Source organism: Mercenaria mercenaria, chromosome 16 (genome assembly GCF_021730395.1).
Source record: "Mercenaria mercenaria strain notata chromosome 16, MADL_Memer_1, whole genome shotgun sequence".
NCBI classification, from domain to species: domain Eukaryota; kingdom Metazoa; phylum Mollusca; class Bivalvia; order Venerida; family Veneridae; genus Mercenaria; species Mercenaria mercenaria.
In genome coordinates this window covers 30,146,182-30,159,882 of record NC_069376.1, presented here as the reverse complement: position 1 = coordinate 30,159,882, position 13,701 = coordinate 30,146,182, and the positions used below count along the sequence as shown (strand labels likewise).

At 32.2% G+C, this 13,701-nt stretch overlaps 2 protein-coding genes across 6 annotated transcripts in view; both read right to left on the bottom strand.

Annotated features, from left to right (window-relative positions):
- Positions 1 to 13,701, bottom strand: part of LOC128549572 (uncharacterized) — a 372,750-nt gene that overhangs the window by 225,542 nt on the left and 133,507 nt on the right. The gene's annotated exons all lie outside the window — the stretch shown is intronic.
- Positions 1 to 13,701, bottom strand: part of LOC128549570 (uncharacterized) — a 41,093-nt gene that overhangs the window by 17,585 nt on the left and 9,807 nt on the right. For all 3 annotated transcript variants that reach the window (XM_053526541.1, XM_053526539.1, XM_053526540.1), the window contains exon 2: positions 4,215 to 4,724. The gene's annotated coding sequence lies outside the window, so the exon portion shown is untranslated. The remainder of the gene's footprint in view (positions 1 to 4,214; positions 4,725 to 13,701) is intronic.

Below are 13,701 nucleotides of genomic sequence, written 5' to 3'. Positions count from 1 at the left end.
AGCTTCCTACTAACGTCTTATTTATCAACTCTTGTGTTAACATAAACTTGTATTTCATCTTACATCTTATGTCTAAGGACTTATGTATTATCACTTATTATGGCTATAGTCTTTTGTCATAAATATTGTACATAGTCTGTAATATATATATAGAGAGAGAGTCCTGACAGTATAAGTGCGCATTTGATTTTAGCACAAACTGTAGCCTTTATATTTGTACTACCCTTGAAGTCTCCATTTAATGGCAGAGTGAAACAATTATAACCACCGAATAATATTGCATGTATCCTGACGAATATCAATTTCTAGATGTATCGTAAGAGGCGACAAAACGGGATTAAACAATTGAAATATTTCTAACACTAGTTACAGCAGGAGGGTAGTTTTGATCCCAATCATTGTGATATTTCGTGTGAAATGGGCCAAATTTATCCTCCTGTAAAACAAGGTTTCTGTAACTTTTACAACTGGTACTCATGGGCTAGTCTGCCTAGGTAATGTTAATAAACTGACCGCCGTAGTATGCCGTTAAAAAGTGACATACCAGCATTAATTACACTGGCTGGGAAACCAGTGCAGATTGAATAGGAACGTCGGTAGAGAAAAGAAATCTACCACTAGTCTAACAAATAAATACATTTTTTCAATGTTAAGAATGTATTATCACTTTTTGTCTTGGTCAAAATAAACCCAACCCACTTAAATCGTCTTTGTCTTGCGTTTTTATTGATAAAGTTAAGCTTATATTTAGAAGAAACTTTCTATACCCATATAAAAAAGTTAGAACAATATAACAATAATTTTACAGTTTTGTAAAAAAAAGGATATTGAAAATTTGAGTATTCTCGTATTTCAGCTTTTCAAAATTCTGACTGAACAGGGCTCTGTAGAGGTAAAGACAACAAATAAAAATAAAAGCTAAAATTAGAAATGGGTTGTATCGAGTCTATTTATAAGCAGTAATGAAATATATCATGCTACCCGTGACACCTTGAACAAGTTTAAGCTATCTTCTATTTTAGGAACACTCAAACCTCAACTTCCTGTTACAATAGGCCATGGGGAATGAGTGAGTGAGTTGGGTTTTACGGGGACTCGACACAAAATGGTCATATATCGCCGAGAAGAAGTCATATTGCAAACGCCAACTGTAAAGCATAAACATTGATGTAAAAACGTAAAGCATACCTAAAAAACATTCATGTATAAATGTAAAGAACACTATGTAAAAATGTAAAGCATATCTAAAAACAGTTAATATGTAAAAATGTATGTACGTGTATGTTAAAATATCTGTTGCAAACATATAATATTGCAAGATGTAAATAAAAATAAGAAGTGTTAGATCTTTTGATATATTCCTATCTGCTTTAAAAACGATAAAATATTTCCTACTGAAACGTTGCCAAATAACTCTTTCAAAGATTGAACGTCATAATATGTACTGCGTTGTGTAGCAAGGTCCACACAGTCGATTAAAATATGTTTAATAGTTAGCGATGTTTGACATGGTACACATTTGGGTTGATCTTCTTTATTCAAAAGATAAGAATGAGTCAAACGGGTATAACCTATTCGACAGCGAGAAAGGACAACTTCCTCCCTGCGAACAGATCTGTTACCTTAGTGCCATTCCCTTAGAGTAGGTTTGATATCATGAAGTTTATTGAATGAAGCATTGTTCCATAATGATTGCCATTTAGATAACATGTATTTGTTAATATTGGGCCTTAAATCGGTAAGTGGTAATTTCAAATTGGATTGTGATATTGAAAGGGATTTCTTTGCTGCAATATCAGCATCCTCATTTCCATGAATACCAACATGACTTGGAATCCAACAAAATATGATATATTTTTTTAAAGATAGTTCATAAATAGAGAAGAATATTTTGAATGAATGGATTTTCCATATTTCGGTTATGAAATGACTGTAAAACAGAAAGCGAGTCGGAAAAGATAATAATTTTTTCTTCCTATTTTTTATATAAACTTTGGAGCTAAATCAATAGCTTTGGCCTCGGCTGAAAATATTGTTGCATTATTTGGCAAACGTAGTTTTGATTGATGAATGAGGCTGTGTTCTGCCTTTGTTAACTCCAAATCAAAACATCAGATGCACAAAATTACATGCTTAACAACAATCCTATGAGATCTGATAACTCTAGGTAAAATACTTTTTGAGATATGCATGACATATATTCGGACAGATGTACGGACAAGGAAAATCTAAGTTCTCTCCCTCCCAACCCCAATTAAGAAGTTGGGAGGGGGGCACAAACACGTATTGGTTTAATATAATTTACTCTTACGTATAAACTGTTGAAACGGTAAAATCAAGTTCAAGACATTCTTTTATCACGCATCATGTAGTTAGTTTCAAATTTACATAAAGTTTTCAGACCTATCCTGGAATTATTGACTTAAGGTCAGTGATATAGATTTTTCTAGGTTAGAAATAACAGCACTGTATGTTTTATGAACTTTTGAAAAATGTAATAGCACGTCGCCTTCTTTGGAACAGCAACTGATAATGTATATGTAGGACTCGGGCGCCCACATTTAGCACCTGGCTGCAGGTAAGTATTTGTTTGGTACATTGTTTATCACTTCATATTACAATTTCAAAAAAAAAAAAAAAAAAAAAAAAAACAGAAATAAAATAAAATTAAATGTAATGGAAGAAAAGAAATGAATTAAATTAAAAAAAGAAAACAGAAAGAAATCAAAACAAGAGTTGAAGAATGTCACAAAATACGCCCGTCATCGAAATTTGCCATAATCTAAGAGTGTTAGGGGTAATTTTGCTGGTTATCAAACTGGGTCCGGATATTATACCAAAAAACATTGTAGGCACGACTGGTGAAGATCGGATGAAAACTGTTTGACTTAAATAGCTGACAAAGCTAAATTCGCAAATTTCGAGTAATTCAAGGGTCATAATCCATGAGTGCATAACGCGATTTGGCTGGTTATCAAACTTTGCTGAGATATTATGCCCACAAACATTGTCAGCAAGTCTGGTGAGCAGACAAGGCTAAATTCACAGTTCTGCGGGTAATTTAAAGGCTATAATCCAAGAGTGTTTGGTGCAATTTTGCTGGTTATCGATCTTAGCTGAGATATTATGCTCACAAACATTGTCAACAAGTTTGGTGAGATCGAATGAAAACTGTTCGCCTTAGAGACAAGATTAAATTCGCAGTTTTTCGAGTAACTCAAGAGCTATAATTCAAGAGTGCCTGAGACGTTTTGCTGGATATCGAACTTGGCTGAAATAATACAGCTACAAACATTGTCACCAAGTTTAGTGAAGGTCGGAAGAAAATTGTTTGACTTAGAGGGCGGACAATGCTAAATTTGGGGATTTTGAGTAATTCAAGGACCATAACCCAAGAGGGCCTCAAACGATTTTGCTGGTTATCGAACTTGGCCAAGATATTATGCCCATAAACATTCTCACCAAGTCTGGTGAAGGTCAGATGAAAACTGCTCGACGTAGAGAGCGGACATGCTTATGGACGCCGACCAACTGCTCGCCGCCCGCCACGGGTCTTTCAGAGACGGACGTATAAAAAGTAAAATCAGTTCATCTTATTAATATTTGAACGACATTTATAATATGAACAAGAAAAGTGAAAACAAAATGGTACTTTTAATAACTCGAAGTCGCACACCTGAGTTTGATCATTTGACCTTGAATATATATATGACACACTTTGAATCATGAATAGTAGCATCTGTGTTTAGCATAAAAAACCCATAAAACAGGTCAAGTGCCACCATTGTATACATGACCGAGAGTCTTACAAGAATAATTTGGACCGAGTTTAATGCTAATTCGCCAAGCGCTCGAAGGAAAATAAATCATTTAAATATATTTCCATCTTTAACTGTGGTAGATCCTTATATGGTTCTAGATAATACAAGATAAAGTGTTTCATCAGAAGATTGTAGTTGTTTAAAGGTATTTTTATTTTTGTCTTCAATGGTCAAAAAAACGGGGGACCAAGTGCCCCTGTTTAAACATGTGAAGAAAGTACCCTTAAATGACTTAGTACAAGGTATATTCTTACTGTTGTAACCAAAACATGGTTTTTGACCAGGAATATGTAACATTTCTTTAAGTTTTACGAGAAGCATAACCAATTACTTTACAGAGAAAGGAATGGTTATATCGAAAGAAATATATAATACTGCATAAGTTATTATTACCTGTTTCCTTCTATGTCCCGGTTTAGCGATGATTTGCCTTGTTTACGGCAAAATGTATCTGTTTTCTGTAGATAAATGTCTATTTGTACAGTTTGTTTTCAATGTTGTTACTAAATATCTGTTCATAAAATCAGTAACACTCTCCTTGAATCCATTTACCGTTTGCACATGTTTGCCATGTACTGCTACCGCTTGTCTACCATGAACCACTTCTTTGGAAAATACCGTGACATCAAAGAAAATATAGACCAAAATTTCTGGCAGAAGAACTTTGCCATTTTCTTCTGGTCCAGAAAAAAGTTCGTTTTCAAAAACTGCTGGTCTAAAAATGCGTTCGTTTTCACGAAATACTTGTATAATAAAAAGGTTTCTTGGAAAAAACAAGTTTTCTAACAAAATGTGTCGGCGGTGAAGCGAACACAAAGAACAGGAACATTCCATGATGTTGGTAGTTTCAGGCGTTGCTTGTCCATAAACGGATGTTGTTTGTACTTATGGAAGGTTCAGTCCCTGAAAATAGAAACGTTTTATTAAAGCTTTATAGGATGTCAAAAATAACTTATGAAAACAAATTGTCCAGTACCGCAAAAATGTATTGACATAAACTGTAGGTAAACAAGAAGGTAAAGTAGGAAAGGTTGGACAGCCGTTTCAGTATTGTGCTTGATATGAAAATAATTAATTTTGCAACGTTTCCTGAACATACACTTTAGTTCATATAATATTTAAGATCTTGCGCAACAACCAATGCACCTGCTTCTTCCAAAAAGACTGATATTTCCCATATGTTTAAAACGTTTGTTGTGTTTTTATCTCTACAATCTGTGGCATATTTCTGCATACGACAACCACATAGGTTTCGCGAAAGTGTATGGAGTTTCCACGAAAATAAAAAACAGAAACTTTATCGTGAAAACATAAAAGCTTTTTGCCAAACAAACGATTATAACAATTAAAATGTTACTTTCACAAAAACATTTATTTTCACGAAAACTTTACCGTTTTTCATGAAAGTTTGGTTCATTTTCGCGAAACTTATCGTTTTTCCTTATGCAGAACTAGGCACTCACGCAAGTTTTTCCACTTAATATTTGCAGTTTTTTTTTCGTAAATATTTTATGTTTTCGCGAAAACCTTTCTGATTTTCGTGAAAACTTGATACATTTTCGCGAAACGTATCTGCTTATTGTATGCAGAGATATGCCATCATACTACAACGAGTTCAATGTTTCCGTTTTTATATATGTCATTTAATAAATGTACAGAACTACGTTAAGCGAAACTCTTTGATATTATATCATTAAATGGACTCTATTTCCGCAAACTATTGTATGTGTTTGACTTCATGATCATTGAATGCGTTTTACAATGAACAAAACTTAATCCGACCATACACCGCACTAAGATACATATATCTTTTTTCTTCTGAGTGTCTAAATGTTTTAAAATAAGCTTTAGATGCTTTAAAAACCTAACAGTCGAATTATCGATAAATTGTAATGTCTGACCACACACCATGTGTAAAAAAGAACTAATAATGGTATTGTCTTTGACAACTTTTTTTGAGAAATATAAACTATTACAGGATTGTGAAACTCTAACGTATCTGATAATATTCAGGAAAAGTGCATTTGTTTCGTTTAATTTTTTTCAAAATGTTGAGTTTTAAACAAAGCCAATAAAAATCTGGTTATATACAGACATTCCTGTTTCAGGTCAAGCTTGGGGCTGATTACATGTGCCAGTAATTGATTATATTACAATTACTTTGATTGTTTCCAATTACAATTACATATGATTACTCTAAACTTGCATCAGTAATTGATTACATTACTTGCACTCTAGCAATCATGATTACATTTGATTATATTGGCATATATAACTTAATATATGGTTTTTAACTTTTACAGATGTGATAATGCAATTAATGATTCAACAGATTTGAAAATGCAATTAATGATTCAACAGATTTGACAACGCAATTAATGACTCATTAATCTGGAAATCGAGAAACTTTATTTTTGACATTGTCTCTTACTGAAGGCTATCATTGCACTAATCATCATTAACTTGTGAAATTAATGCATTTATTTAACCTTTATTGAAAGCAGTGGCAAAACAAACTAAAACATAATTTCCATTTTCTAATATTCGGTATTTATGCTTCCAGGTATCTTTACATAAAATCAATAACATTTAGTAAAAGCTGTGTAAAAACTTATTTTCAAATGGGTTGAAAAGTTAGATATCAACAATGCACCCACAGAAATTATGGAAGGGCACAGTTTACATTTTTGAACAACCTTTGGGTAAAATGAAATAATTCTGCACCCACTATGACATCTTTCGGTAAAGTGTTGAAAAGATGGCTGTTTGCAGAGAAGGGACAGCTCATAAAAATCTCCGACAGTGCATTTTGAAGTATAATTTAGCCTTAATCTAATTATTCTATTTTGATTTCAATTCAGGCATGTCATGTTTGAATTACACAGGGGCATTGTGTAAATTGTTGGTATATTAACTGCTAAATGTCATATTTTCTAACCTGTGCATAATACCTGAACCCACTATACATAATGTAGGTGACACAGTGGGTTATCATACCTCTCAATTGTTTAGGGATAATAATGAACTGAAATGATTTTTAATACATTGAACTTATTAGGAATATCCTCCAGATGAAGGGAAGCACGCATATAAGATAAACACTTACATTTTTAATTTATGTATTTATACCCTGGTGTCATACTATTCCTCCAGTAATCAGAGGGTTATCAAAAGTAATCATAATTACAGGCAGAATATTCACCGTAATTGATTAAATTACATTACATGTAATCAGATTGAGGTGAGTAATCAAATACTTTTGAATACTTGTACTGGAGTAATCAGTTACAGGTGATTACAATTACTGTTTTCGATTACCCCAAGCCTGTTTGAGGTATAGATAATGTGACTGAGATAATGCCCTGATTGATACTTACAGTTTTCCTCCACGATGAATGTATCGGTTTGATATTTAAGCGACTAACCCACACATCGTTGTGTGAGATCTTAAAATATCAACTTTTTCCTACATTCACCTTTATGTAGCGTATGTGTTAACTAGAGCAAAGATACTTGTACAATGCCATGTTCTGTTGCTTATAAAACACTGTCTCTCATAAATTATGATAATTATTATTTTATATACTGTAAAACACATTACAAGCTAACTAACAATATACAGATTATTTCGTCTTTCATGTGATATTTTAAAGCACGTCCTGACAGTGTTTTGTTACAATGTTTTCGTTAGATAGCAATGAAATTTATACTGAAGCTTAACAACTTGCAGTGTGACATGGTTTATTGCATAAAAAAGTTCATGAGAAATATTATTTTTATCCATGGTTAACCGCATTATATAGATAACACTTCTAGCGAAGTCCGGTGTATTGATGATGAAAGTCCAGCATCTCCAGGGATTGTTTTATGAAATCTTTTCATTTTAAGATAACTAAAATAATGCAGTGTTTTCTCTCGTTCAATGAAAGTAGATGCGTAATGATGCAAATTGAGAAGAATCTTCGACGGAAATCATCATGTGCTTTTCTAATGGTATTTATAACAGATATCTGATTTAATTTCTCATTAAATCCTATGATTCTAACAAATATATTTTACAATTTACTTCATGAGCGTTGTTAAAGATCAGTTATTAAGTAGACTACAAAATTGTTAAAATACTATTTACGAAATTTCAGTAGGAAATCAAAAAGTGTTCATGTATTTTCATGAGTCTATTTTTATATCGTTTTGTTTGTTCGCGAAAGTCACCAAGTGTACTTTATCTAAAAAGTTATAATTGCCTTACATAATTTATGATTTGAAACTAATTTTGTATGTTGTCTAACGATACAAATATTAAATACATTTAAACATTGATTATAATGTTTTCTTAGTCCGTAATCACAGATCACAATATTCTATATTCTTCAAATACGAACAGATTATATTTCAATCAATAAATAATCACAATGCACGATTTTTAGCAAATGCAAAGCTACGTATTTGTATTTGGAATAAAAAAATATACTAGTATAACTAAATAAATCGTAAAATATGCATTTATATTTATATTTTTAACTCAGAACCAACCAATTAAACACTTTTTAAAATATGAGTATTTTGTTTGAACAGTGACAATGTTGGATCAAAGATTCCTTTCATGTTGATCAGTGGCATGCTATCCTAATTGAAATTAAAATTGAAATTCGTCCTTTCATAATTTTGGTGTTGTTTTTAGCAGACGCAAACCCTTTTACGATTAAAGACGACTCTTGCGACATTACAATGTAGTTGACTAAAGAAGACACGTAGTAGAATGTTACAATACCCTCTCTTGATAAAATAAACAATAATGGATTTCCATTAATTTTGATTTGATCACATGTAATAACGATTTTGTTTAAATATAACAGTTGGAACCGCGGTATCATTGGAGTATTTAAAGTTATGGAATGGCATTTGACTAAATTCGTACAATATAATTTATATTGATTTTTAATTTATCTCGAATGTCTTTGTATTCTTCCGTAATATAATCATTACTGAAAAAATATAAGAAAAATGTGTGTAAATATAGGAAAACATTGACGTTCCCTTTATCGAATTAATGTAATTTGTTGATGCATGAAAGAAAGAAATTAACCTAAAAAGGACAATAACGGGCCTAATATAAAACGAGAAAAGTCAGATATTGTTTTGAATAATATATGTATGCCAGTTTTAAGGCTATAAATGTATAATTTAGTGCTATATGCAATCTTTCCTTCTATTACAAATATCAAAATCTAAGATATATAACGTTATGCTCAATGCCCCCGTACATTACACAGCATTAAGCCTCATTACGCCACATTTTGCCATGCGCAGTTTTGGTTCGCTACCAACGTGATGATAGTGTCTAAAATAATTTCGCTTCTCGTTCTATACTTAACAATGTTTACAGTACATTTATAATGCGTTGCAATGGTTTATGAAAGTGCGAACAAGAAACTTATCAACCATTAAGTTTCATGGAAATATATAAAACTGTAGCGGCATTTTGCCTTTTGGTGAAATTTCATTTTTTTAAATCACAATGAATGGGTTAGTCGCTTTAAAGGCGGCCAATCTCATTTAATAAACATTTTATGGCATTCTTCCGTTTTCATATGTTCTGTTCGAGATTTACCTAAAGAACAAAAAGAGCAATTACATAGAATTACTTCTGATCCCTATTGGAAATGAACATTTTATTACTTTTATGACTTTTAACTTTTAATATAAAAATACTACTTTTTACAATTTCTTTTGAATAATTGTATAATTATTTGAATTTCATATATATCGAATGTCAAATATTGAGATACTTCAATTCAAAAGCGTAACACAAAGTTTAAAACAGCGTATAGCTTCGGAATTCATTCATTTGCAATCTGCTTTGATTGTTCAACCGATACAGGCTAAGGGAGCTAATAATAATTTTATAAACTTTGCGATTCTAATCAATGTTGACAAAATATGTACTTGCCAATGCAATTTTTGACAGCTTTAATACAACAGTCCTTAGATCTATATCATTCTTTAGGAAGAATATGTTTATTTAATGTATACTTTTGCTAAAATATAGCTGTTTCAGTTGGTCAAACAGGATACGAAAATAAATTTTTCCAAAGACAATCTGTCATGTATTACCTTTGCAAGAATTCGGTGAACACAAAGACAGTATAAGCGTAAATGATCAGTTTGTCAAGTTTTGAACAAATCCTTAGTTAAACAAAATCTGTCTAAGTACCTTCTAACCAAACCAAATCAAAATCAAAATTGCATGTAACATCAGATTAACTTAGGCTGTATCCAACAAAATGTTTCAAAACGGTGAAGCTCTCACATGAGTACTTTGTTCTTGCGCATTTTGGACTGAATATATTGTCTATACCCAAATATTATATTTGTATGACATGAAAGGAATGTATTATGATAATAATATTATTACAAAAATTCAAGATACATAAGAACTGCCTAGAAAGAAAAGATCATGGAAGTTTCTGTAGAATTTTAAGATAACAACACTAGCACTTTCAAAACCATTTTGTATCATTATATGATATCCACGTCACAAACGAAAATATGAAAACTGTTTCGGAAAAGCAAACTAAAGTGTAAAAAAAACTGATTGCTTGCAGCGAACAATTTGTTGGAAATACAAACACATATAATATCTATCACATTTCCTTAACGAAGATAAAAAGATACAGTTTCATTTAAATGAAGCTGTGAACCAAATTAAGTAAATGACCTGATATTGTATTGTGACTGAACTATACAAAACACAGTAATGCTGAAGTATTAGAACACTAAACCCGAAATGTTCAAGCTGAAAAATTAAACAGTATACTTCTACAACATATATATATATATAGTGAGCTGAACGATCTGAAGATCCGATTGTAATGTGATAATGTAATAGTCTGCCAATATCTTGGGAAAATGTGACTTCTGATGGCATTTTTTGTTAATGCTCGGATATTAGTATTAAAGTGTTTCTTATAATCGAACATGAAATTTAGAAGGGGCTGTCGCCTTTTAGGGTTCCTCATTACAGTATAATTGGGTCAAAGGTCAAATAAGTGCATTTACAAATAAACTATGCCGCTGTGCAATCGTTTTATTATCATATACCATCTAAATTGGTTTAAATACTGTATCTCAATGCCCTTTACTATTTTGTAAATAAAACTGATGATAATATATAAAATATGTATCTAATATATACTGTATATATAATATTATATAGAATAATATATATCTGGGGAAAGTGGCATATGATGCCAAAGTATGTTTTACTTGATATGTTGAAGGGCCCTCGATAATGATGTCATAACTTTTGGCCCAACCCATTTGTATATATGACATATTTGATGTATGTGATTGTTGTTTGTGTTTCTGTATATATGTACAAAAAATATGATTAAACTTAACTTGTTTGATCAATAATCAAATAATAGGACAGATAATGAAACAAATATTAGATAACTAGTACAGTAGCTGACATAGCCAAACTTTTATCTGCTCAAACTGGAGATAATGTAGCTAATAAAATTGATAGAATTTACGAATTAATACTTTAATCGTCGCCTGATTCTTATAGTGCTCTATCTCCATTTTTTGAAAAAATGAGATTTTTACATCATTTTATTTGTCTCGCCGAGCTCTATCGTTCTGGAGCAAGAAAACGTAACTTTTGACGTCACGGAGAAAGATCCTGCGTAATACTTTGCTCCATGTCCTCTGTTTGAATGTAACAGTAACGATTAAAGTACTCTATCTCCAGGACTTAAAGCACTGAAATGTTTACAATTATTCTTACCAATCATATACATAAACTAACATCATGTGATCATCATTAGACTTTGTAAAGGAGTGCTCTGTCTCCATTTAACTTAATCCAGAATTGCTCCATTTTAACCAGTAGAATGCACAGTTACATAGTGATCACAACAAAATATGGCGGATAGGCATAGTTGTAGCATGTTTGAAATATACTTAGAATGCCTATCTACACGACATGCATGTGTGAGATTGTTTAATATACAGGTTATTTTATCATTTTATTACTTTTACAAACACAGTATTGTCAATTAAGCTATAGGCAAGAAAATACAAGATTTGCAACAGACCTGTATTGATGTGTATTTCGGATAGAAACTATTTTCGTCATTCTGAAACTGTATCTTAAGAAATACCACTGAATATAACAACGGTATTTGCAAACATGTTCCCGAGAAGCAAACTGGTGATAGTAAGTTATTGTCTATTAAGAGCAGTAGAAATAAAAACCAAAAACAGAACATATTTTACTTTACAAATTACAGTAAGGCGCCAACAAATTTTCTTGTTGATCACTTTTTTTTAGCTATGCAAATTTTGGTGAATGCAGTATTCGTAAGACAACAAGAATTGGCAGTACAATATCCCTACTTCCAGACGCAAAAATCCTATCGTTAAACTTGCAACCCTTGACAACAGAGAAAATTGAAAATTAAATACTTAAAAAACGAGGAAAAATATCAAACAAGGAATGCAATGCTGAAATTCAAGTCACTAAATGAAAGTACGTACATGAAGAAACTGTGAGGAATATAAATAACGATCGTGTTTGTGAGAAAGAATAGATATATATGTTTCTTAGAATTTTAAGTAGTCAATACTTATTACAAATGGTTGGTGTGAATCAAAATCAATGCCACAAAACTATTAAAGTATCACATGATGTAACTGTACCGAATATGAAACATGTGTGCTGTGACTGCAAATGTTTAGTTGCAAAATAAATGCTATGAATTCTTGTTATGATACTCAGTATTAAGTTGAAATGTATGCCACCAGATTTGAGAACGACATGCAGAAACTAAATGGAATATATTCAATAAGATTAGTATGAAAGATATGACCGGGACATATCATTTGCGATGTAATAACTTTGAGCCTTCATTTAATTGTCAGAATTATGTGAAAAGTTAACAAGAGGCCTAAATGGGCCTGAGTCCTTCAACTGAAGAAAGCCTTAACCATCTGACTTTGCTTCTAACTAGGTTTGGTGACAATCCTTTAGCCTGTTCATTATTTTAATTATCATTTTGCTGTCACGCACCAAAGCACATAACCGTCGAAAGAAATCATCTAAAGTTATTTCTATTTGAATAGATTTGATATAAGACATAACATGGTAAAGGACCTTATAATGATGCTCCGGACAAGGTTTAATGAAGACCCATTCAGGAGTTAGAGAGGAATTTAGTAAGAAGGTATCTCTATTTTGCAACTCTAGCAGCCCCTAAAAGAGGCCACACTAATTGAATAAATTAGTTAAAGGACCTAATAAAAGTTTGATGAAGATCCATCAAGCGGTTGAGGAGTAGTCATTTAAAGGCATTTGTAGCTTTAGGTCTAGTGGCCCCTTAGAGGGTTATGCACTCCCCCACCCCAACCCACAATTAAAAAAAATGGAGGGGGCAATATAATGATGCTACGGACCGAGAATGATGACAGTCAACTGAGTGGTTCATTAAAGTAGTCATTAAAGGTATTTTTGATTTTAACCCTAGAATGAGCAAACAGTCTTCCGTTTGAATAAAATTGAGAGACAGCCCTCTAATGATGCCACCGGCCATCTCTGATGAAGATCCGACCAGCGATTCATGACCAGAAAGTATTTCTATTTGTAGCTCTAATTGCCCCTAAGAGGGGTAAAGTGCCCTTAATCAAACAAATTTGAGAAAGGACCTTATACTGGTCTCTAGACCAAGTTTGGTGAATATCCATCAAATGGTTCATGAGTAGTCGTTTAAATGTATATCTATTTTGAACTCTAACATCCCCTGAAAGGGGCCAAGCACCCCTAACAGAACACTTTTGGTGACGTTTCTTATAATGATGCTATAAATCAAGTTTGAAGAAG